This window comes from Ictidomys tridecemlineatus, chromosome 4 (assembly GCF_052094955.1).
Source record: "Ictidomys tridecemlineatus isolate mIctTri1 chromosome 4, mIctTri1.hap1, whole genome shotgun sequence".
In the NCBI taxonomy this organism is placed as follows: Eukaryota; Metazoa; Chordata; class Mammalia; order Rodentia; family Sciuridae; genus Ictidomys; species Ictidomys tridecemlineatus.
The window spans coordinates 104800985-104828272 of NC_135480.1; the positions used below are offsets into that span (position 1 = coordinate 104800985).

General features: G+C 39.6%; 2 long non-coding RNA genes across 2 annotated transcripts in view; one reads left to right on the forward strand and one right to left on the reverse strand.

Moving 5' to 3' along the window:
• Positions 1 to 27288, forward strand: part of LOC144377211 (uncharacterized) — an 87774-nt gene that overhangs the window by 9874 nt on the left and 50612 nt on the right. The window contains exon 2 of the long non-coding RNA XR_013437957.1: positions 13418 to 13649. This is a non-coding gene — a long non-coding RNA (uncharacterized LOC144377211). The remainder of the gene's footprint in view (positions 1 to 13417; positions 13650 to 27288) is intronic.
• LOC144376865 (uncharacterized) lies at positions 22814 to 25616 on the reverse strand. Its single transcript, XR_013437237.1, has 2 exons — positions 24499 to 25616; positions 22814 to 23872 (listed from the first exon to the last, which is right to left on the reverse strand). It is a non-coding gene; the product is annotated as an uncharacterized LOC144376865 (long non-coding RNA).

Here is a 27288-nt window from a genome sequence, read left to right on the forward strand (position 1 = left end):
GTTTGCTTATAGAATGAGTTATTATTGTAAATATATAATTTCTTTCGATACTATAACAATTCATATATTAACTATGGTTTCCCTATAAAATGTATCTATATTTAGTAAAATTAAAATATCAATTAAATTTACATTAAAATTCTTTTGAAAAAAAATCAACAAGATGAACCAAAGTTAATATTTAATATTAGAAGTTCATGAATAAATGATCCAATGACTAAGTAAATTTTATTTTAAAAAGAGTGAAGAAATACAGCTACAATATGAATTATTTGCTATTAAGGCATACTTTGAGGTATGGAATTTCAAAACAAAAGTGCAATACTGCTAGAGAAATAGGCAAATGGAACATGGTCTATTGCTTAAATATATAGAATTTTATGCATTTATATATTAAATATAGAGAAATGATATAGTATGAAGATACCAGAAAAATCAGGGGAGAAAGGATTGATTATAAAATGGATGATGAGGTAAACTTCATACAGAAGAGTAAAGTCCTATTTTTTTTCCTCCTGTCATTTACAAAAGGGAATGGCAGATAAATTAAAGACCTAAATGTAATAGATGAAACTATGGAAACAAAACTCCACAGACTATCTTTTTTTTGACCCTGGGGAGGAAAGACTTCTTAAACAATACCATAAATGCACAGAAAAAAATTGGTGGAAAACTGGTTGACTTAAATGAAACCAGTTGGAGACTTCTTTGGCAGTTTTTTACAAAGTTAAACATGAGACTACCATATGACCTAGAAAAATCCACTCCTAGGTATTTACCCCACGTAAATTAAAACATATGTCCACACAAAGACTTGTCCATTGGTGTTCTCGATGCCTTATTTGTAAACCCCCAAGCTGGAAACAACCCAAATGTCCACCAGCAGAAGAATGAATAAAACATTGATGCACACAACATGGACATAGCTCAAAGTCCATATGCTGAGTGAGATAAGCAGTGCCAAAGAGCACATACCATATGATCCCATGTACACGAATTTCTAGAACACACTAAACCAATCTGCAGTAACATAAAGCAGAGCAATGGCTTCCTGCGACAAGGGGCCGACCATTGACTTTTAAAGGTATGAGGGAACCTTTTGAAGAGATTCACACGTTCAATGTCACAGTCGTGTAGTGGTTACGTGGGTGATTTATTTGTTAAAAATCATTGAACTCTATACTTTAAAAGTGTATTTTGCTGTATGTAAATGATAGCTTATTGAAGTCGATTTTGTAAAGAAAGAGTTATAAAACAAAAAATGTGTAATTATTGCTTCATCAAGGACACTGTTAAAAAGCTGAATAGTAGTATTGGGTCTTATTGATGGTAAATTGAGAGAAGATACTCCAGTGTCAAAAACAAATGAGATTAACATCTAGAATATTCAAATTATCAGAAAACATTGCTCATCAACAATAGAAATATACTGCTTTTATGTGTCATAAAGACTATAAAGTCATAAAATAGCAAATGTTAAATTAATATGAGCGAAATGAAAGTCTCCATGTTGCTCATAGCAATAAAGACTGGCATAATCACTCTAAACATGATCTGGCAATATTTCAATCAACAAATACTTGAGCGCTAATCATGGGCCAGAAACTATTCCAAGTGGGGAGAAATCAGCAGTGGGTGAACAAAATATATAAAAATGTTTGCCTTCTTTAAGCTTGCAGTCTAGTGGAAACAGAAGACAGTGAATACAATTAAAAAGCAAACTTAAGGTACGTTAGGTGATGGTTGATAAGTGCTGTAGAGAAAATAAAGATGGATGGGGGTAAGGGGTGATCAAAGGAGAAGGGAAGAGTTACCATTTTAAATTTGGTGGTTAGCCATGTCCTCACTGAGAAGGAGCACAGAGGCCTGAGTTGAGAGCATGCCTAATATATTTAAGGTTAGTCTGACTTTATTTGAGAAAATGAAGATGAGAATAGAGGAAATGAAGTAAGAGAGGTAAATGGAGGGAGACAGGGTAGGACCTGTAGATGCTTTGATGACTTTGGATTCCACTCTGAATAGGATGGAAAGCCACCAGAAAATTCTGTGAAAGGAGTTCTTATAAAACCAGGTATGCATATGTCCTAGCACACAGTGAGTCCACTACTGGCTAAATTTCACAGAGAAACCAGTACAGAGATGCACAAGAGGACATCCACAGGAACATTTCTTTCAGTGTGTGTGTGTGTGTGTTTGTGTGTGTAAACATGAATATTAGAGTGTAGTTGAGGCATTCATCGCTCCATGAATGAATATGTAAAACTCTTGAAGCAGAAGAAATTAAAGAGAGATATATACCTTTGTGGGTAGTTTAAACAATATTGAAGAAAAATAAAAGAATTGAGTGAGATTTAATGCACAGTACATTATATGTATACACACAAACAAAAAATAATTAATATTTTTCAAAGAGATGTTGCCCATTTAGTGTAGGTGTCTATGAAGGGACAGTAAGAAAGAAAATAAAAGAGAAAATAAGTAAGTTTAAATTAAAGAGAAAATAAGTAAGTTTTTGAAAGGAGAAAAGCTATAGGGAGGCAAGCAAATAAGTGTGCGATTTTATATTCCCTCCAATAGAACAGTAGCCTAATTTGTCTTCTCTTTAAAAAAATTATAAGCAATTTTAAAGATTAAAAAATATATTGAATAAAGTGGGAAGTCATCATGTAGCTGTAAATTATTAATCTATAGTTAATATAGGCCCATTTAAAACATAAATACTTTCCCCCTTGTTTTTATTTATTTATTGGGCATTTTTAACCATTTTTTGAGATATAATTTGCACATCTAATAAAATGCACATGATTTGGATGTGTTTGTCTTCACCAAAACCCATGTTGAAACTGATTCCCAGTGTGGTGTTGGAGGGTGGGATCTTGCACAGGTGATTAGGTCTTACAGACTCCACGTCCATGAAGGAATAGGAAGCCTTTCTCAAGAGACTGGGTTAGGTTCTCTCAAGACTGGACTAGGTTTCTTGTGAGTGAGCTGGATCTTGTGGGACACAACTGTGACATTGAATATGTCCATCTCTTCAAAAGGTTCTCTCATATCCTTAGAAGTCAGTGGTCTGCCCCTTGTCACAGGAAGCCATTGCTCTGCTTTATGTTACTGCAGATTGGTTTAGTGTGTTCTAGAAATTCGTGTACATGTTACTGTGAGAGCAGGTTGTTAAAAAGCAAGGCTGACCCTCCTCTCAGACCTTCTTGTACAAATGCTCTCCCATATACAACACTCTCCTCTCTCTTTTCTGCTGTGAGTTGGTGTAGCAGGAGGCCCTCTTTGGAAGTGAAGCAGATGTCATTGCCATGTTCTTGTTCCTCCAGAAACATGAACCAAAATAAACCTCCTTTCTTTACAAATTACTCAGTGTGTGTTAGTTTGTTATAGCAGTAGAAAATGGACTAATGTACCATTTGATGTGTACATTTTGATGAATTTTGAGTATAATCACCAATTCATTCACATTATAGAACATTTACATCACTCCAAAATGATCTCTAGAGCTCTGTTCTGATCAATCTCTTGTCACCTACCCTACACAACCAGTGATTTGCCTTATGTCATTGTAGATTAGATTTGTCTTTTTCAGACTTGTTATCAAAAGCAACATGAAGTTTCCATTATGTTCATGTTTTCCTTTAAAATTTTGAACATATTTATTCTACATATTTTAAAGTGTTTTCTGCTAATTTAAACTATATGTCATTTATGAATCTGTTTCTAATGCCTAATTTTTGTATTGGATGGACATGGGTTCCATTTTCCTGCTTTTCCACATCTAGTAATTCTTGATTGGATGTGAGACATTTAGAAAGCTTTTTGTTGAGTGCTTAGATTTTGCTATCTTTATGTAAAAAATTGGGGGCTTTATTCTGGCAGATAGCTTATTTACTTCCCAAACAGCTTGATCTTCTGGGACTAGTTTATAAGTTTTGTTAGGGTGGTTCAAGAGACTTTACGATAGGGAGATAATAGCTGCACTACTAAGATCTTTTTGTGGTCTCTGTATAATTGTCCAGGGGTTTAATGAAATTCACTACTTGTCCGGATGGAATTTGAATGTCTCTCAGTTATGTGTGAGACCTGATGGCTGTTCAGTTTACAGTTTTCTGTTAATTGAGCTAATCATCTTTATACAAACTTCTGTGGTCTCCCCCTATGCATTTATGGCTTAGTATCTATACAAAACTCAAGGTGATTCCTTTTCCAGATTTATGGAGCTTCTTTCCAGCTCTCCTTCCCTCCCTTCAGACTCCAGGACATGCTAAGTACCCCAGCCTGCATATCCAACCGTCCAGGCTCCCAAAACTTGGATATCTGTCTTTTCAGCTCAGTAAGAATCTTTTTTTTCTTCTAAGAAACCCACTGCTCAGTTTTATGTCCTTCAATGTGCCTTCAGTTGGAAAGCAAAGCCAATTGTTTGGCTTATCTTATTCTACCTATTATCTGGAGATCACAGACACCACAATAGTTTCCTATATTTTTTGATGACTTTTCTGGTAATTTAAAGTGAGAAAGTTAATCTCTTGCCATGTACTCCATCATGGACTAAAGTAGAAATCTCTAATAGTAAGCTTTTTAGGAGAGAATTGATTGTGTAGTTAGACCACTGGCATATATTATTCATTGTCCTCAATTATTTTTACTTTAGGATGGTGCCAGACTTTAAACTTGTTTTATAGTATTTTGAAGCAAATCGCAAATATTTTTTATCTATATATATTTTACTGTGTAACTTTAAAGGATAAGGACTCTTTTTTTAAAAAAAAAATAACTACACTTTCTATTACGATAGGTGAAAAATTAAATAATTTCTTGATATCATCAAATATAAATATTCCATATTCAATGATGTCTTAATATTTTTACAGTTTTCTAAATGTTGGGATTCAGGACTGGGGATGCAGCTCAGTGGTAGAGCACTTATGTAGTAAGTATGCACAAGACCGGAGTTGGATCCCCAGTACCACAGGAAAAGAAAAATCCAGAATTTGACCAAGACTCTCAAATTGTAATTGTTGATCTGTCTTTGAGTGCCTCTTAATTTCCATGCTAACTTTCCATTTCTTTTGTTTTCTCTTAAAATGTATTGTTTTAGGAGACTCTTGTGTGCTCGTACTGTTTGTCCTGGATGTTCTCATAGTTTGACTTCTGCTGATTGCAGCCCTATGTGGTAGTTTAACCTGTTCCCTGCTATAATTTGGTTGTTGGAGTTATTTACAATAACTCATGTACCCATTCATGAACATATTGTCCTTCAGTTTTTAAGTTCTACTTTTATCATCTGCAAAGTTTTATGGGCTTTTCTCATTGATGAATTGAACATTTGTTTGTTTTATTATTTGTTTATTTATAGTTTTTGTTTTCTTGCTATGATGAGCCCATATTTTACTTTCTTGGGTTAGAAATTTACTGTTGGTCTTGAAATCATTGGGCAAATCTACTTGAATTGTGCAATAAATCTCATTCTATTTCCTTTTTAGTTTGTTTTTTCAACACTGTTTATCCAAACAGCTAAATGTGTCTTTTATCAATTGCTTCTGTTTCAGATTTTTTCTATTTACTACCTAATGCTCACATTCACACACACACACACACACACACACACACACACGCACACGCACACAATGCTGAGGGAAACATTCTAGTGTGTGTCTTCTTGTGCATCTATGAACTGGTTTTCCTGAGAAACTTACCCATAGTAGCTTAATCTCCAAATAGGAAAGACAAATAAATGTGGTGTGCTTTTGAGGGTGACTGAGCACATGGTCATGTGACCTTTCCATATGTGATAGTGCTCCTGTAGACTTGTTAGGCTTTCTTTACCTGCTTATGTAAGGAGCTAAAAGTTCAGATTGAGAGTTCAAGAGGATTTCCAAAGTTTCATCTACAGTTTTAAACAACTCAGTGCACAGGTGGGTCCCTTCATTTCAATCAGAAGCCATGGGGGTTAGCTCAGGCTCTCATTCCAGGGTTTCATGAGCCACAGTTGCCTGAGTTTGTGTTTCCCTTGCTTTAAAACAGGGGTAATGGGCTGGGGTGTAGCTCAGTGTAGAACAGCTGCCTAGCATGTGTGAGGACCTGGGTTCCATCTCTAGCACTACAACAGCACACAATGCTACAACAACAAAAACAGAGATAATAACGCCAGTTTTGACCATCTCACAGGGTTGTTGTAAAGAACAAATGGATTGATACATTCAATTTGCTCAAACAATGTTCAATAGAAATATATAAAATGTGAAATTTAAATTCTTCTAAATCACATTAAATAAAAGGGAAAAAATCAATGTACTTAATTTTAATGACGTATTTTATTTACCCCAACATAATGAAAATATTGTCATTTTGAATATAAAGGAGATGTTGTACATTTTTATACTGTTTATGAAATCTGATGTGTTTTATATTTATAATACATCTCAACTTGGATGCTAAATTCTAATTGGAAATATTTGATATGCATTTAAATTACATACCAGTTATAGTTGATTAAGTAGATTCACATCTCAAAAATTTTTCCAAATAAAAGTTTTTCCAGGAATTTAGGCAGGGGAATAACCTGGTGATAGAGCACTTACCTAATATATGCAAAGCCCTGGGTTCAACCCCCAGCACTACAAAAATATAAAGTAAAATAACTTATATTTAAATTTCTTATTTTTTTTAATTCTTTTTTTTCAGAGCTAGCTATTGAACTCCTAGGCTCACACATTCTATGCAAGTTTTCTACTACTGAGCTGCACTCCCTACCTCAAATTAATTAAAATTCAATAAAATTAGAAATTCAGTTCCTCTATCACACCAGCCACATTTCAAGTGCTTAACAGCCATCTGTGGCTCGTGGCTACCATACTGAATGGTGCTTCTGTGTGCACTGCGAGCTCTGTGCACATGGTTGCTTGTACTGAAGTTCTCAAATCTCAGTTGGATATTAACATTGTTTCACTTTGGACCTAATGCAGGAGAGAAGCAGATTTCCTTTGCTTTGACCTATTAAAGAATTTCCTAAGGAAAACCTCCCAGCTTTCTTGACAACTGGACGACAGATTGCTTCCATTTCAGTAATCAGAATTTATTTTGTCTAAGAGTTGCTACACATTCTGGGAAATAAATACATCTCTAAGAGTGGGGGAAAGATGTCCAAAATAGACTGTTTTTAAAGAGCTAAAAAATCGATTCCTGGTAGTAATGCAATCTGGGATACATGAAACCATTAGCACACGGGAGCCCGCAACGAGGTCAGAGTCTATTCTGAGCTGTGGAGAATCAAGCTCCTTGTGACTTCAGTGCATTATCAGGGGCAGGCTACAGTTCCGGTAGGGCCAAACCCATCATCTCAGGGTGAGGAGCATTCCGGGGTCACATCAAGGTGCTGGGATTTTCTAGCAGAGGTGATTCAGAGCACTTGTGCAATCTAACCAAGCATCTTTTCCAGGAATCATCACAGAATTGCATACCAAGTTATTTCTGAGTAACAGAATGGGAACCTTTCATAAATATTCCTTGCCTCTCCAGAGGATATTTGATTCCAAAGAACTACTGCCCTCAGTCAGGTGGGATTGCTTTAGCACTTACCTAGCATTCATAGTTTTAAGTGTTTTACCTATATTAACTAATTTAATTATCTTAATAATATTATGAGTTAGATATTGTTATAAACCCCACTTTGCAGGTGAGGAAACTGAGGAAGAGGAGTTCAATAGCTTGTGCAAAATCACATGCTCATCAATGATGGGGATAGGCTATGAACCCAAATGATCTAGACTTCCAAGTCCGGTCAGAGTGTTGAGCTGTCCACCCAGTCACCAGAGATGCAGATGCGTCTCCTCAAGTTAACTATTAAAATCAGTGGCAAGCTCAGAAACCGCCTGCCTTTGTAGCTGTGCCCTGGGCTTCTAGAATGTTCTTTATTATAACAATCTCCTATCAAAATTCTAGTTATCCTTCAAAGCTCAGCTCAAAACAAACCTTTCTTACTGAGTTTCCTAAATCTCAAGTTAGAGTTATTCTCTTTTTGATCTCTCCCAACCATTTGGAGTTAACCTGGAAAAAGGCAGTGTTTCTAAAGCCACCTGGAATTACAGCACTATGTGTCTTTCTTCTATGCCGTGAGTCCCTGGAGGGTGTGCAGTGTATCCTACTCATTTCTGTATTCTTCACCACACCTAGCATGCTGCCTTTTGCCTTCTAGGCAGTCAGTAAATATTCATTGACCTAATTTGAATAGAAATATAATACATTGGAAAATGCATTCTAATGGGTTTCCAGAAACTTCAATTCTAAACTTGGTTTGGACACCAATTAGTTATATACATTTGGGCAATTTACTTAACCTCTCTGAGCTTTAGTTATCTCATCCATAATTGGATGAGATAATCTCTAAGGCCTCATGACTTTTATGGAGTAGGCTATTATTTGCTCTGAATTTATGTACACAAAAGGTTTTTAAACAAGTCCCTAAAGGATATTTCATATGTTCTGAGATCACTCATGGTAAAGACCCCCGGCTGAAATGGAAGGGACATCTCACCATCTGGGGCAGTAGAAGCCCCTGAGTTGTGTTATCTTGGGGAAGATTATTGATTTTAAAGTAAGCGAACACTGATCAATTACCAAACATCAGCCTAGTCTAAACAGATGCATAAATTTGAGCCTTGATGTAAGAGAATACATTAATAATTAATGGAGAAACTCCAAATTATTGCCCAGATTTAAAAATATAAATAATTATATTTGAGTAGGAAATACATACACAAAGTATAAGATTTCAAAGATGTTTAAAAACTTTTGTTGGAAATGCCTACTTTGTATTTTTCAAGGCTGTTGGTGATTTGGATAAAAAGTTTATTTTATTTTAAAACAAAGCTCTGAGTGGAAATCCTCATGAGCTTGTCCGATATTATAAAATCTCAAATAAAGGCCAGACCCCCTCACAACACTGGTGCAGCTTGATGACAGATGAAATGTCACTGTCTTGGTGTTGAATCAGCAAATGCTATCCCCATTGTAGAAGAAGGGGATCCAGGGTCTAGAAAGAGAGAATTATGTGGACAAGGTCACGGAGAAGGACAGTGGAGGAACCGAGTTTGGAAAGCCAGCTAAACCAACTCTACCCATGCCTCCAAGGCTTTATCTTTGTGTCTTCTAGCCCAACTCGATTCTTTTGCAAGAGAAGCAGATTGCATCCTGCGCTCAGGACAGCCTCACCTGGTGACCCGGCACCTGTCTGTAAAGGAAAGAAGTCTTCTGTAGCCAAGGCTTCTGCTTGTGTCAGGGGAGAGTCAGTTTCCCTTTGGAGAGGAGCACGTTGGGTCCCAAAGGGTCCCATTTCCCCATGTTCTTTGAATCTCAATCGAAGACTTGATCTTTGGGTCCCAGGAAGAGGGGCTGGCTAAACAGAGAACGTGCAAAGTTGAACTTTATTTACTATTGATAAGAAAATCAAAAGGAAGTTAACTTTTTACCCATTCTCCTCTCAATGCTATCAAAAGAATCATGAAATCTTTTCAAGATCAAACGCAGAGGTTCCTCACAAAGGTTGTCATGATGAATTAATTCGAGGCTTTTTAGTTCCTCTTTCCCACTGTGCAGAAATGAGCAGGATAGTTTTTCTCCTCTCTGCGTGGTTCTGAAGGCTGGCGTCGGATGCTCCTTTCTTCCCGTGCTCCCATCTCTGCCACTCTCTGCTCCTCTGTACCTGTTCCACCTGCAGATTCTGGAGACCCAAAACTAAAGTGTGTGCGTGGGAACCTTCCATTCTGTCCAAACAAGAGGCTGTAAAAACAGTGTGACAAGCAAGTTTGGAGGCTGTAGTTCTGGAGGAAGGCGTGCATCTCCTCGTGGGCCCACGTCTCCATCCCCACCTTCCCTCTCCCTCTCCGCTGCTGCAGAACTGCCTCCCCTCATTTGTGACACATTGTCTTTATCGTCCATGCTCCTGACTTGCTCCAATCAACACATGGCTTTAACTCCTTTAAAACAAGCTTGTTAGAGCTGTCTACAAAGCCATGAGGGTCCAACTTCCTCTGATTAATTAGGAGTCTTAGAAATCTGCAAGTGTGTTTTAAAAACTGTGCTGGGGGTGAATGTAGCACTGAGCAAATTCACTTTTTAAATATTTCATGCTGCTCTACTTTCTATCCAGAGGTAGGTGGGGGAGGGGTCATTTGTCTATGGTAAAATGGATTTTGTCTCCTGTTTGTTTAAAAAAATTATTTGTTCGAATTAGTTATATACGACAGCAAAATGCATTTCTCTGATAAGTGGATGCTGATCCATAATAGAGGTATGTGGGGGGAGAATGGAGGAACTTTGGGCCAAAGAAGGAGGGAAGGGGAGGGAACATGGGGGATAGGAAAGATGGTGGAATGAGTCTCTGTTTCTTTTTGGCAAGTGCTGCTAACCTACTTGCTCCCACCTCCCGCCCAACCCCTCCCCTTCAGCTAAATAAGTGAAAAAAGCAGCAACAGGGGAGAACTGTTGTCCTTCAGGTCTGTGCCAAAGGAGTCGTTACTGGATCCCAGGCAACTGGATCCTTGACTCCCTTTGGAGAGGAAAGCTTTCAAGACGTGTTCCATGATGACTTATTACATGTGGCAAAAATACTTGTTATTGAACACACTGCTGAGATTTTTGCATCCCTGTTTTGCAAAGCTTATACGAAAGGCTACTCCACTGAGCCTGGTCCAGGTGTGTCCCCATCTCCTTGACTACCCATTTGCTGTTTGGTCTCCAGGTGACTGACCTAATCTACTTTATCTTGCACCTTACAAGATTCAGGTTAGAATATTCACATGTGTGAAAGTTCTGAGACAGAAAAGAGTGGGTGTGTTTCATAAACCAGAAGACCAGTGTGGCTGGAACATGGTAATCAGCAATATTAACTTGGCATTTTATGTACCTGGTCATGTTCAAAGCACTTTATTGATTTAACTTTCACCATGAGTCTATGATGAGATTGCAGGGAAGTTAAAGAACTAGCCCAGGGTCTCACAGCCAGGAGATTCACATGTGTTTCAAGAGTCAAGGCAATCCAGCTCCAGACCCATCCTCCGAATACAGCATGAACATGCAGACATGGCAAATGGAGAATGGATGGGGACCACATCACACAGATCAGGAAAAGAAGAAGAAAGTTCATTTAATTAAGTCCTTCAGTTTCAGGCCTTCACTGAAAGCTAAATATAGCATGCAGGCCATCTAAAGACCAATTTCCATCTCTTTCTTCCCATAGAACATTGGGGGCATCCATTGAGGACTAACTCTAGGGTAGGCACTGTGAGAAAAGCAAGTAGCAGTCCAATTTATCCTCTGAGGACCAACAAGGTCCTTACTACTTTAAGGGACAGGAGTGGTGTTAGGGGAGTAGGGGTAAAGGATTCAAGGAGGAAATGGCACTTGAAGTGGCCTTCCGGAATAATTAGGATAGAGACCGGTGGGAGCTGTGGAATATTTTGAAGCACTGCCCACTCCTGCTTCATTGTTACTTCAGCATGCACTTACTATGTGTCTTCCACATGCCTGATTCTCTGCTAGGATTGAGGAGAGCAGTGATTTGGACAAATCAACTAGAAAGAAACCAGCAGGACCACAGCCACAACAGCAGGAAAGTCTGGGATCTCGGAAGTTTAGCTTAGTAGAGGGACAGCAAGGATGGGCACAGAAAGCAACCAATGATGGCTCTTAACCAGCAGAATCAAGAATGAGGATTTTTTTTTCCCCTGATACATGATGGGAAACCATTGCTGTTCTTGAGCATGGGAGAGAAATAATTCAGGGAGGTTCTAGAATGATTTGTGTGGTGGCCGTGTACAGGCTACCTTGGGCATAAATATGAGTCATGAGATTAAATCTCTGTTAAGTGAGGCAGAAGAAGGCTCAAGGAACAGAAAAGTAGGCCCAAGTGTCATTAACCTTTACTTATGAGGTGCCTGAATGTGCTTTGAAATGAAAAGGGCTTTGGAATAGTAGGTGCTTTCATTTTTCGCGATCAAGTTTAAACTAGTTTTTCTTGGTTTCTCAAAGTAGACACGATTTCTGGCTGAGGGTACAGGGACATTTTATCAACCCCAAACTGCCTTCAACTTGGCATCTCTTCAGCCAGAAAGAAACACATTATTCACCCTGGACTAGCCTGAAAAGGGTAAGAGAAATGAATGTAATTTAAGGAGACTGTCCTTAATTAAAGAAGCCACTTGGTAAATTTCAAAGGCTGCCTTGTTTTGACCAGGTCTGTCTTTTTTTTCTTTCTTCTTCTTTTTTTTTTCTTTTCATCTTAATATACTTTTCCAAATCCTCTCATTGGAAATTTTACCGCTTTTGGGTTTTACCTGGTAAATTTGTATTTAATCGTCAGGGGATGCTGTTTCAGGTTGACAGGAGCTCAGGGATTGGCATGCACACCGTGTCTTCATGCCAAAGCAGGGAGGACAATGGAAGGCTCTGAAGCAATGAATGCAACACATCGTGTGCTCTGGGTTCTCTGGATGACCGTGCTGGGCTCTGGCATTTCAGGGCAGCCAGAAGGGCAAGTGAGGTGGATTTCTTTCCTCCTTTCTTTTCTGGCATATGCAGTATAGGGCCTGCCTCTTGCAGGTAGCCTCCCTGAGAGGGCTTTTCTCCATTCTGCATGCGTATTTTCACTGTTAAAGGAGCCTCACACATTTTGCTGGTTGTATTGTTTAGTGTGTGGTAGGGGCACTGTAGCAATGTGTGCTGCCTACAGTCAAAAAAATCAAAGCAAGAATGATTGTGGCATGTTAGTGAACATCCTGCACCGCCCATTTATTTCTTGCAGAGTTAACAGGATGTATACACACAACACACACACACACACACACAAACACACACTCTGTTTTTTGCCCTCAAGGTTTTTTTTAAAGTAGCATACTCAAATTGTGAAATTGACAGGAACTTTATAGATGATAAAAGTTATTCCCATCATTTATAGACATGGAAACTGAGACCTAGACAGGAAAAAGGCCTGGATGCCAAAGGCTACAGTTCTAGTCAGGGAGCACAGAGAGTAAAATACAAATTCTGACTTGGGTATCCTGATGTTCTTTGGACATTCCACCACCTAAAATCCTCACTCTTTCTGAAAAACAAAAAACAACAACAACAAAAAAACCGACTTGCAAAACTGATTAACTTAGAGTGTTGTAGTTAGAAAGGGATCAACTTAGAAGTCATTTGCAAAGATCGGTCTCGAACTCAGGTTTCTGGAATCCCATAGCAGGATCATTCTATGGGCAAAGTACTTGAGTGATGTTTAGATGTAGTTGGGAAAATCAAGGATGGAGTGGCAATAGCTCAAAATTCATGAAGTCTCCACATTCTGTGAGTCCTGGTCCCCTTTAAGCCCTAATCCTACCATCTTCAGAATGATCACTTGCTTTATTTTTCTCTACAGAGAGCAAGGCTGGCAGAGTGCTGAGACAGCATGCTGCAAAGACGCTCTGACACAGCACTTCCGGTCACAGTAGTTAATTACTTCAAATATGCAGCTTAAGTGCAGCCCATGAATCAGATCAGGACCAGTTCCTGGAAACCTTGATAATGAGAGCTTCGGGAGGCAAGAGCACCGGGAGGGGGAGGCAGGCCAGTGGGTTCCATTCCCCTGGTCCTACATTGCCATGGCCAAGGTAAGCTGCAAGCTCAGTGGGTGTTGGAGCCTGCTGCCTCTGATCCCCTCACTCCAAACTCCAAATGACTGGCTCAGGGCTACCCACCAAGCACCTGTGCCCTGCTTTCCTTCACAACACTCGATGCTGAAATGTTCTCTAATCTACTGTCAGTGTCCCTTCTTCCTGCTCAACTGTCCTGATAGGATTTTCAGTGCTGGCCCTGGAGGTTCTCCATTGTGGCTGCAGGCATCTCACCTATTGGTCTATTTGAGGACATTTTTGTTAATACAGAGAAGAAGTCATTTTGTAAGGTTTTAGACTGAGTGGCTTCAACAACTGGAATCAATCTTCTCCCAGTGTTGGACACTGGAAGTCCATGATCAAGATACTGGCAGGGTCAAGATGGTTCCTCCTGGGGCCTCTCTCCTTGCCTGTGAACAGCTGCCTTCTTGCTGGGCCCTTGCATGTGAGCCATAGTAGTTAGGGCTCCACTTTGTGACTTTTAACCTTAAGTATCTCCTTAAAGGCTATGTCTCCCAACTATAGTCACATTGGAGGTTAAGGTTTAAACGTATGAGGTTTGAAAGGACACAGCTTAGCCCACAGCAGGGCCGTGGATGTCTCCTCTCTACTGAAGGGATGTGCAGGCTAGCAACAAGATAAGGCATCTGCACAAGCATTGAGGAGTATTTGGGACAAAGGGGTCTACTCCTTCTTTCATGTCTCATAGCTAGATCTGAACAGCTAAAGAATTTGCTCCTGAGTCTCATAGGGTGGGTTAGTAGAGTAGTAGAATTTCCAGTAGTGTAACTCTAGAAGATGCCCAAATGGCATTTTCTGGAGGTATGGGGGATTACCAAAGGGACATGCCCATGTGTCTCAGGAGCCAGTTTCTTCTTGTTGGAGAACTTGATGTATATAATAGACACATCAGATTGTGAGTGTGTGTGTGTATGTGTGTGTGTGTGTGTGTTATGTGTATGTGGAAAGGCTTTATTCCACCATGAGTTTTGAGAACTTTACAGAAAATTTACAAACTATATCAGATGCTGGAGAAATGGCCATCAGGGTTAGTGGCTTAGTCATGTACTGTGAGGCCATTGTGCTGTGACATTGGGCTAGCCTTCCATATTTTAGGCACAGTTTAAGAATAATTTCTACCCCTAATGAGCAATGACTTTAATCAAACTTCACTATAACTGTATAAGGTGGTATGTTACCCTCATTTTATAGAGAGGAAACTGAGGCATACAGAAGCAACTGTTCAAAGTCCCAAAGCCATTTTGAGGGAAAGATGTGTCTGTCTGACATTAAGATCCAGGTCCATCTGCAATCTATCGGAGGATACAAAACACAAACACCTAAAAATGAAAACCAGACGGTCCACCTGTGTAGTTGATTTGAAGCTGTGGTGTTTAAAAGAGGGTGGTGTGATCAATTTGAGGATAAGTTGTTAGAGAATGCCCTGTAAAAAAGGTATTACCAGAGTCAGGCTTTGAAGTATAGGTAGATTTTAAAGGGGGCAGAGGTGGGAAACAGATTGTCACAGAATTTGAAATAGAAGCTGCAAATTGGGTGCAGAAAAGAGCAAGAAAACTGGCACCCTTTTTCTTAGGGTTTATAACTACAAAAATGGACAGTGCATTCATATTTGTCAAGGTTGGCATTGGACTCAGTCTTGACAGGGGAGGAAAACTTGAAATGAATCTCAGGATGAATAGGATTTAGATGTATGTTTTCATGGGTGGCAGGCAGTTCATCAGGGTTAGAGGGAGCTCTTATGTCAACTGGTGAGAATTTGTATAATGAAACTGTACTAATTGTGAATAGCCAACAGCATTTCTGTCTCTGAGCTCTCGTGGGTGCGGATCGACAGGCATGGAATTGCTCTTATTTACAGTGGAACCGCAGTCTGAGTGGAAGTGTGAGTGAGAGAGAAAAACACTTTCTACACAATCAATCACCTGATGTTCTTACTGAAAAACATGTTTAACACTGTCGGCTCAGACTTTGAGGCTGCTATGCTACGTGCTGGATTCCCTTGAAGTCATTCAATCCCCATCCGTGAAAGGAATTATGGTTGTGGAGATCACCTCAGAACTACTAACTTTTCAATACAAGATGTCTACTTCTTTCCTGAGATATATTATGCAAATTGGTTCACATAATTGAGGAAGCTGAGTATACCCACGACATGCTGGCTATAAGCAGGAGAACCAGGAAAGCTTATGGTATAAGTCATGGAATCCTCCAAAAGCTAAAGAAATAGAAACTCTAATATCCGAGGGCAGGAGAAGACTGACGTCCTAGTTCATGATCTGTGAGAAGGTTTTGTCCTTTGTCTTTCTGTTTCATTTGGGATCTCAATGGATTAAATGATGTCTGCCCACATTAGTGAGGGTGACCTTTACCCTGTCTATTGACTCCAATGCTAATCTTTTCTGGGAACACCCTCACAGCTATACCCACAAGTAATGCTTTATCAACTATCTGGGCATCCCTTAGCCCAGTCAAGTCAGCATAAAATTAATCATTTCAAATTCCAGTCAATGTCAACTTTTTATTTGCCTCTGGAACTTTAATATGGATCCAAGGATCATGTTGTCTTCTTTTGCTCTAGATTTCTCTTCTCTTAGGAGATGAAGGAACAGGAGAGATTGGAGGACTTTGGCTTTTGTGATGGGATAATTTTGAACTCAAGAAGTTGTTTCACTGAAGTAGTAGAAGTATAGGAGTAAGTTGCTCTTGGGAGTGAGATACCACTAATTTTACTGCATTAGATGTGGGAAGTTTGGAAAAGCTGGAGGGAAAGCTGGATGAAAAGTTCTCAAGGAAGTTTTCTAAGATTTGCCTAATCCTTAGGGCAAATCTTCAAGGCCTAAATGGATAGGCTTTGTAACTTCAGAAAGATGGAGTCCTGTAAAACAAGTACATCCTCAACTTGCCATTCTCTAAAGCTAACACAACCCAAATTATAGCCTCATCTACAGCACCTCTCACTGTGCCATGGATGGGAAATATTGAGAAGATTCTATTGTGGTCTTAATCTAGGAGAAGATCATGGCTTACTTTTGAAGACTAGCTTCAACTTGTGAAAAATTAGCATTCGAAATGTGTCTATTTATAGTTCTAAACAAATCATTCAGAGTCGGTGGTTAGTTCCCAAGTTATGTTGTGCATCAGAATGAGCCAGGAACTTGTGGAAGTACAGATCCTCAGAGCCTACTCCTGGAAATTCTGAGTTTCATTCAGCCTTTGTATCTGGGTCTTTTAAGAAGCTCCAAGTCAACTGCAGAACTGTGGTAAAGCAAAGAATGAGAACCAAAGGACTGGGACAGTAAGGGAAGCTCCCGGCAACCAGTGCAGAGGTGGAAGAGGCAAGTTCATGGAGCTGAGAGTTTATCACTGAGGATCAACAGGGTAAGATGAGTGATTTTAACAGGTGGTGGTGTCCACTGGGGAAATATCTGCAGGGCCTGTGGATTAGTTCCATCCTGTGAGAGCAGGAAGACCAAGAATGGCTTGTTTCCTTCAAATAGCAGCCCTGACGGAGAGGTGATGAGTTAGAGGCACACGGAGTGCAGAGAAAAGTGGGCGTTGGCCTTGGGTTGGGCAGTCAGCTAAGGAGAGCCCCTCAGGAAAAAGGAAACGAGGTGTGGGCACTTGTGTTCTCCCCCCTCCCATCTGCTCAGTCAAGCTATCTGATTTCTAGCACAATACAGGGTGCACTTTAAACAAAACACTGAGATTAGCCAATCCACTTACCTCCCCCAAAGGAGATCATTCACCCAGAGGAAGCCTGACAAATGATCATGTAAAATATTATGCTTTTAAGAAGGTCCCTTATATCTCTCAGAGAGTCAATAGAGTCCATTATGTCAGTTCCCATCCACTGGCTTCTTTCTCAGCTATTTATATTTCCATTTAGTTGAAGCTTAGGCAAAGCTCACCAAAGCCCAGAAAATTAAAGTTACCGAAGACGCATTTGTTATCCTTTTTAAGGCCATCTATCTTTTTCATTGTTCTTGCATTGGTCCTGGTGGCTTCTCTTTTGCTTCTCACTTCCTTTTGACCCTTTCCAGTGTGAGATCCTGCTTTGATGGAAGATTTCCACTCTTATTCTTTTGACAATATCAATCCTTCATGGTTCTTCCTTCCTGTATTTGTTCCTCTTTATACAGGTTATGGCGCTGGAGGTGGGAAAGCCTGTTGTGGTTCTCCTGTGCTCTCCTGTTCCCTTTTCTCCCTTGCACCTTCCTGTTTACACTCTATATCCTGCACACCCTGCGTCTCTTCTTCCTTAAACACCACTTACAGCATCAAAGGAGAGATGAGACAGATGGGCTTTGACACAGAGATAAGCTGGGAGCACCTTGAAAGACAGAGTGAGAGAGTGAGCAGAGGTACTTGGAGAGAAAGAAGAGAAAGGGAGTGACTACTGGGAGGGATGGGAGAGAATAATAATAATAATAATAATAATAATAATAATAATAATAATAATAATGTTCTATGTATTCAGTACTTAATATGTGCTAGGCAGGATGACAGCAGTAAGTCCTTTAATCTTTAAAATGCTCCTTTGACTGTGTATTGTTTCTTTATTTTGGAAACAAGGATACCAAGACTCAGTGGGTTTAACCTTATTCCCAAGGTCATACTGTGATTATGAAATGCAACTGGAATTCAAACTCAGTCTGTCTTTCTCCTTTACATCTTGTAGAAATAAGTAGGCAATTCTTTTTTTTTTTAATTTAAGCTCAAGATATATTTGTAAGCTCAAGATATATTTCCAAGATATAAATATTTTTAGATATAGATAATTTTATACACCCATAAACTCATATATATATATATATATATATATATATATATATATATATATATATATATATATATGCACGGGCACAAACCCACAAATCAAGAACTAATCTTATTTATTTTGTTTGATGACGTTCCCTTCACTTTATCTCATCATCTTTAGAATTGGAAGGGACCACAGGACTCTCCACATTTGGTGGCCGGGATCCGTCTATGATATGCCTTATGCTACCTGTGCTTAAATTTTCAGGGAACAGGCAACTCCTTACCACAAAGGCAATCTGTTCCATTGTTGGACAGCTTAGATGTTTATATAATTATTCCTCCTCGGGTAACAGGAGGATTATCTCAAAATTGTGCAACTGTTTTCGCCCTCTGAGGTTACACAGTACACATCAAATCCTTTCACAGGATAGCTCTTTGTATGTACATATGCTAAGAATTCCTGCACACACAAACATACTCTCAAAGTCTCCCCTTTTCCAGCTAAGCACCTCTAGTTCTTACAATTATGTCTCACATGGCATAGTTTCCATCTTGCTCATTATCCTCTTGACCCGCGCAGGTCATAAAATTGAGCATACAGCTCAGGATAAGCCAGGTCAGCAGCAGCCTAAAAGACTTTCCTCTCCCTATTGTTGCACATCATGCTTCTGTTGATACAGTCTAGATTCCTCTTGCATTTAGAAAGTCAAATGATTTCTCTGTTAAAACTTGTTTGTGTTACTTTGGCTTTTGTACTGTTTTGCCAAGATCTTTCTAGATTGTTCCAGATTGCGACTCTCATCACTGGCTTTCCTCCCTAGCATTGTGTCACTTACAATTTTGTGAGCATATTTTCAGTTTTGTTTGAAATACGTTGTTGAGTATAAGTAATAAATTAAAAACAATATTATAATGTAATTTTATTTTATTTAAAATCTCTATTTTTGTATAAGAGTTATTCTGATGTAACACATACCAAAATGATTATAGTCCTTATTTATGAGTAATTGAATAATTTATAATGTTTATGTTTAATTTTTGATTATATATTTCTCCTAATTTAATTTGTTTTATTACACGTGGTAATATAACCAAATAAAAATCTCTCATTTTAAGTCACATTCTTCTACCTTAAAAGGTTGGCTTCTTCCATATCTTTCTGTTCTGAATCTACAGCATCTTCCTTATTTCCTAATTGCCAGGAATGTCTGCTGTCCTCAATCTGATTCAAAGCTCTTAGAGGACAGGGCAATGCTACTTTCATTGTCCCTTTGGCAGTTGGTGCCATGTTGGATGGATTGGGTGCATATAAATTAATGTGCTCTTCATTGGTGTTGAATTCATGGCCTTTGCTTGACTTTATTGGGTTTTTAAAATATTTCTTTTTTTATCTTTATATGACAGTGGAATGCATGATAATTTTTACTTTTACACAGCTAGAGCAAAATTTTTCCTATCTCTGGTTGTATAGACAGAATATTCACACCAATTCATGTCTTCATACCTGTACTTTGGATAATAATGAACATCACATTCCACCATCATTAATAACCCCATGCCCCCTCCCTTTCCCTCCAACTCCTTTGCCCTATCTACAGTTCATCTATTCCTCCCATCTCCCCCTCCCTATCCCACTATGAATTAGCCTCCTTATATTAGATAAAACATCCAGCATTTGGTATTTTGGGATTGGCTAACTTCACTTAGCATTATCTTCTTTAACTCTATCCGTTTACCTGCAAATGCCATGATTTTATTCTCTTTTATTGCTGAGTAATATTCCATTGTGTATATATGCCACATTTTTATTTTTTTGTCCATTCACCTATTGAAGGGCATCTAGGCTGGTTCCATAGTTTAGCTATGGTAAATTGAGATGCTATGAACATTGATGTGGCTGTGTCCCTGTAACCACTCTAAGATTTCATCTCACTCCAGTCAGAATGGCAGCTATTATGAAGACAAATAACATTAAGTGTTGGTGAGGATGTGGGGGAAAAGGTACACTCATCATTGCTGATGGGACTGAAAATTGGTGCTGCCAATATGGAAAGCAGTATGAAGATTTCTTGGAAAATTGGGAATGGGCCCACCATTTGACCCAGGTATCCGTCTCCTTGGTCTATACCTAAAGGACTTAATTATTTATGTCAATATTTTAAAATAATGGTTATAAGATGTTGCATCTATGACCTTCACTTAAGTGAAATAGGCTGACTCATCTACTAGTGAATAATTATTCACTATATTAACAATTCTATTTAGCCAATTGAAAGCCAATGATTCTTTTTTTTTTTTATCCTGATTGGTGGATAATTGTACAATGTAAACAAATAGTGGAATGATTTTGGTGACAGAGGAATATTGGTGAGCACTGTTAGTAATTATTTATCATGAGCAGCACTGTCCTACAAACTCCTACAAGTGGAAGCAAAGATACGATCCCTGATTTCAAGGTGCTTGCAGAATGGTGGGGGGATAAGACTGTGAAGAGTAGAAGGATGTCAAGTTGCACATTAGGATGTTGGTTGGGGCTTCCTCTGTCCCAAGGTCATCCCATTTTTCTCTTCTGTAGAGCATTTGATAAAAGAGTGTTGGATGGGTATGACTACTCCAACTGTAACCCTTAGGACATAGTAAACTGAAAGGTAGAGAAAAGCTATTCATATAGTTTTTCTAGTAGTCTACCTTTTTGTTTAAAAGGTGATTCCATTGCTTTGTCTGTGAAGGGCAGATGGGTAGATAATCATTGTTCAGCAAGTTCCCTGCAGATTTACAGATTTGAATCATTTAGAGGTCTCAAAGAAATGGTTACTTGTTGATGTCCTGCTTATAGATTTGGTAGCAGGAGTCAGTCATTTCTTAAGTTTGCTTCACTTAGATCTAAACTATGATACACCTCCACAATGGATCATCTACCACTACCTCTTGGTAATTTAGGAAGCTTCATGGAAACATAGAGCTGTAGTTATGACTCAGCTAGAGCTCTGAAACTCAAGTAGGAATGTCAAGAGAGGAGAATGGCAACCGTCAAACCAGCCTTCTCCTTCCATACTCAGCCCAAGCCACATGGAGGGAGCAGTACATATAGCTGTAAAATGGGATTTTGTTGTATTTTTCTCCAGTTATTACTTTCCATTGTATCCCGAGGACCTAGCAGAGTGAAATGCATATAGTTAGCACTCTGTATGCCTCAAATAAAAAAACATTGGGTTGAGACTTCTGCAGTCATTCATTTTCTAAATGGCTATGAATAGATTTTTCAAAGCTGGGTGAATAGTTGTATTTATTTTCTGCCTCCCTATTTCCTTCCCTAGCACTCAATTTTGAAAATATCTCAGGTTGGACCAAAGTCGGTGCTGTACTCCCTGATATAGTTTGCTGTGAGGTAGGAATGGTTGGCTTGGGCACTGGCCATTCAGGGAGTTAAACAAAGACTGTTAACATCATTCCTATTCTAGGGCTTGGGGTAAGGATCAGGGTAGAAGAGAAAGAAGATTTAGAAGTTAGAGTTAGAAGTCTAGGGAGGACCACTAGTCTCCTCTGAGATCTATATGCCTAGATCAAGCTCAGATCTGGGCTTTCTTTTGAGGGCCTGTCTCAGGAGACCCAGACATAGTATGAACATTGAATAAGAAAAAGGAGAGAATAGATGGAAGGATCTAAGTAGTTCTGGTCTTGGATATTGTTTTATGCAGATGCTAAAGTTTTAACACAGAAAACTCTCAGGACTTTCTTGTGATTGTGCACTGAGGAGATTTGAAGAAAATCTGTTTCTGGTTGACATGTTCCTTCTCCTTAAAAATCTCAAAGCCTACTGTGTGTACATATTGTGTACTGGGGTTATTGTCACCCTGTTGGGAGAGGTCCATCATGAAGTTGGGTGGAGATCAGGATGAGCCTTTCACAATGCAGTTCTTTTACTCTGAACAGATGTTTGATATCCCAATAACTCCTCCATCAACATGGTTTGATCCTTGTCAGCAAGTGCCACCAGGCTATGGAGCAGCAGGGCCTATGGGGACCAGCATCATGGACAGCCATCCTATTGCTGGCCTTAAGCCCTCTGAGAACCTATGTCTTTTGCCAAAATCAAAAATGAATGGAAAAAATGGGTGAATAAAGAAATTAACTAATCTTGCCCTTGCTCAGAAAATATGACAACTTCACTTACAGATTCTGCCACCAGAACATTCTTTGCCACACCTTCCTACTTCCTAACCATGGAATCACAAAATTCTACAGGAATTGAGAAAACAGCAAAAGCACGATGTCAATACTTTCAAAATACATGGGATTTGCAAGCAATGTTGATTTTATTTTATTTTTTATTTTATTTTATTTTATTTTTTTGAGAGAGAGAGAGAGAGAGAGAGAGAGAGAGAGAGAGAGAGAATGAATTTTAATATTTATTTTTCAATTTTCGGTGGACACAACATCTTTGTTTGTATGTGGTGCTGAGGATCAAACCTGGGCCGCACGCATGCCAGGCGAGTGCGCTACTGCTTGAGCCACAACCCCAGCCCTCAATGTTGATTTTAGATGTCAGAAAGATTGATGGAAGTTATTCCAGCAGGAAGAGCAAGAACAAAGACCTGGAGATAAGAAATAATGTGTTAGGGTAAGGGATAGGAGACCAGTTTGGCTAAAGCACTTAAAGGTGTTGGAAATCATGAGAGAAAAGGTTGCATATCGGATTATATTGATGGGTGGAGGATCTTCCATATTAGATTCAGGATATTTATTTGCTTTTGTATCCTCAATGCCTCCCCTAGAACTTGACTCAGAATAGGCACTTGGTAAATATTTATTGAATAAGTTAATGAATAAGTGAGTGAATAAATGGATAAAGGAATGACTTTTAGGAGAGACAGATTTTCAAGCTGTCTTCAATGAGCTTGGAAGAATGAAAAAGACAGTAATTGGAAGTTAAGGCATGGTCTGATACAGATAGTGGTAGAATCTTTGCCTGAAAATTCCCCATTGGATGCTATTTGGAATTAAGAGGAAAGCAGAGAGTGTGCCTCGGTATGGAGACTTGTGAATCATTACTGCAATGGGAATTAAAACCACAAGCCTGGAGCACAGTTAATGTAAAGTCTGAAAAATAGAAGGCAAGGCTGAGCAATGGGATTGACACCTTGAGCAGTGATAGAAAAACAGAAGAAACCATGGAGTTTGGAAAACAAGGAGATTAGCATCAAAGAATCCTGGGTAGAGAAGCATAGCTGTGAAATGGTGTGGCAGAGCAGCAGCTGTGCGTGTTGTAGAGGAGGCTCCTTAGACCATACAGCGTGGTGCTGGTGAAGGTAGGCGCGTTGCTGGGCCTGGCTGGTCCACATTCTACTGGCACATCCGAAGGACACAGGGAGAGGCACAGTTGGGTTTAGGAGATCACTGTGAGTATGGAGAGGCATCTGCAAAGGTCCGGTTTAAAGCTGTGTGGAAACATTTTCAATCAGAGAAGCTTCCCAGGAACAAAGGGATGCAGACATGCAAAAGTAACTTAGACTTGGGGTGAAGATTGTGAAACAGTTGTGGGTCAGGCCTTGCAATCTCACTCAACAACTCTTTCAAGCTGAATTCTTCCAACAATAGTGGAAGCAGTCAGGTTAATTAAGAGAGAGGTTGAGAAAGGAAATCACTAAAAACAATAATGAAAAAAATATTAAAATAGGAGGTCAGGATCTCTACTTGCTAGATCAATGAATTTTCTATCCCACAGGGTCTCTGAAAACTTTTGACTATCTACTGTCTTTTTCCTGTACTGAAGCTCATTTGGAACAAAGGTAGGAGAGAGGGAAGCCAAGGAGATAGACACATGCTTTAAAAATAAGAGGGGAGAGATGGCTGAAGTTCTCTGAGGTCTACAAGAAGGAAGGAAGGCTGTATAAGGAGCTAATTCAGCACCCAGAACATTCAAAAGGATTAACCATCTGCCTTTGCCTATGAGACAAGTGACAATGTCAAGTGAGATGAGTGGCAATGTAGGGCCACCCCAGTGACCTACCACAGGGCTCCATAGCCCAACAGATCCGGAGATGATTCTGCCTTCTCCACTTACCAACTGCACGCTCTTGCACAGATGAATGAATCCTCAGTTCCTCATCTACGAAATAACAATAATAGGTGCAGCAACAATCATGAAAACTACCTCTTAGAGCTTTTATGCAGAATGAATAAAATAATGTGCCTACAGAGCTTGACCTTCAACAAATCGTTGTATTTAGAAAAGCAGATTCTTAACAGGGAAGTGTTAACTCTTTTGACTCCAAGGATCCTCCTGGATAAATAGTAGACCCAGCACCATTTTACCTATGGTCTGGTTCTTCAGGCTGTTAAATAGATCCCCAGCACGAGAATAATCTCTGCGCCAGATCATGAGAAGGCTTTGTCAGTAGTTTTCCAGGAGAGTAGGCAATCTATGGGGTGCCATTTAAAACCAAGAAACTCAAATGAGACCCAAAGGAGAGAAATCTGCTAATGAGCCCATCAAGATAAAGAGGTAAGAGAGTCAGCTTCTGACCATCTGTCTTGTTCTGGCAGCATGTGCTGTCCAGACCCCACCCCCTGTGCCTCATCCAAAACTTGCCAATGCCATTGATTTGTATTAATCTGATGGAGCATTCATTACCCCAAGTACCAACCTGTCACTGTTTGCTTAGCTTGCATGAAATCAGAGCTACACAAAAATCAATGTGTGAAATCTTTGTATCAACATATAAGAAACAAAAAGGTTTATGCTGGCAGATGCAAGTTTTTAGACAGATTAAAACTGACAAATTGGCATGATCCATGATGAAGGCAATGATGAGGTGTGGTGAAATGTCAAAGGTTTTGAAAATGGCATGCTGAGGAAAGAAATGCATTACTGTTGAGGGGAAAAGGGCTGTTCATTAAAAGGGCCTTTGGATTTGCACAAGAACTGATGACTTTTTCTAAAGTAATGACTTACAATCAGTAGGGCTGGCACAGTTTTGTTGTCCCCTAGGAACCAGTGAGTAAAGACTAGGGGTTAATAACTAGAGCAAGGTCTCAGTGTGCAGAGGCTGTGCCAGGACAAAATGGAGGAGCTCGGATGCCCTCGTCCCCCTGTCACTGAACTCAGTGACAATCAGAGGGGGAGACTGGCACCTCCTGCCCTCCACATGACTTTTCAAGCTAAGAAATCAGAGAAGGGGGCTGGGGATGTGGCTCAGGCGGTAGCGCGCTCACCTGGCATGCGTGCGGCCCGGGTTCGATCCTCAGCACCACATATCAACAAAGATGTTGTGTCCGCCAAAAACTAAAAAATAAATATTAAAAATTCTCTCTCTCTCTCTCTCCTCTCTCACTCTCTCTTTAAAAAAAAAAAAAAAGAAAGAAATCAGAGAAGGAACTCTTCCCATTCAAATAATCACAAGCCCCTGACAGAATTCTGAAGGGACTTATCAGGTAGACATCCATAAGTTTTGCACAATTAACTCTTACTTTCTGCACTTCAACTTATAAGACATTCATACACCGGGGTAAAATGTCTTAACTTTCATTGCAAGAACCCTTTCAGTAAGGGTGATAGCCAACTTATTAAGAAGAAAAAGACACTTTTGCTAATGACACATTATACATTCTATGTACTTATGTGTAGCACCATAGCCCTTCATAACTGTGACAAAATTTTCTCTTAATTTTGATTTCCATGTCTCACAGCATACTGTGGACCATCTGCTTCCAACATCATTGGGTTGTGTATGCTTCAGGAAAGCAAACTTTTTTTTTTTTTTAAATAGCAGCCAAGAAAGGTAAATATATTGCTGCCGAAGTAGAGAAAATCTACTCCAAACAAAACACACAAAAATGTTAATAGTAGGTCTGGGATGTAACTCAGTGGTAACTTTTTTTCCTAGCATGTGTGAGGCCCTGGGATCAATCCCCAGCACTTAAAAAAAATTCAATAGTGCATATGTGTCAAAATCAAAGAGAAACCATTTTGGCAAACACGGAGGTGGATATAGTAGAAAGAGACTAGCACTGGAATTAGACTTGAGTTTGAATCTTGTCCCTAATACTCATCGATTTCATTTTTTAAAATTACTTTTCTAGGTGTTTTTCTGGTCCTGCAAAATGGGAGTAGAACTCTGCATAGAGTTTTCTGATAATGTGGAGAGAAAAGGATTGTGAAATGCCGAACATCTTGCCTAAAACATAGTACACGCTCAATGTGGGTTTTCCAGTGTTGGATCCCGGGTCCTTAGGGAGGAGCTCCTGCCTCCCCACCCTTCCCCATTAGAGTGGACACTAGAGAAATGCAACAGCAGGAACTTGACGATTTGTTTATAAATGGATGCCCAGTTGTTTCCCAGGTCTGAAATTTCCACATCTTAGAATAATGGAGACACAATCAAGTAAACAAAATCCACCTTGATTCGTCAGCATGTGAGTTGGTTGATGTACGTGTGAATTTTCTCCCCATCGGGCCCTTTTTATTCTTGTTATAGACACTGTGTAAAAAAGTCACCCCCGAACTTAGTAACGAAAGTCACAAATTTTCTCAAAAATTTTTAATCTGGGCATGACTTGGCCTGTCAGGCTCTACTCTGTTGCAGTGGTATTGCCCGGGGCAGCTGGAGGAAGGACTCAAGGATCTAAGATTGACTCCTGGAGCAGTGAGTGAGCAGTGCTCTGTGTCATCAGGGAGCTCGGCCAGGGTTGATGGACGGGAGCCTACCCCCACCCCCCCCACCCCCCCCACCCACCCCCCCCCCGCCCCAGGCTTCTCTGTGGCCTCCTGGTCTTTCTCATGGCGCAATGGCTGGCTTCCATGGGTAGCATCTTGAGATAGAGTGAACGGGGTGGAAACTGTATCATTTTTTAA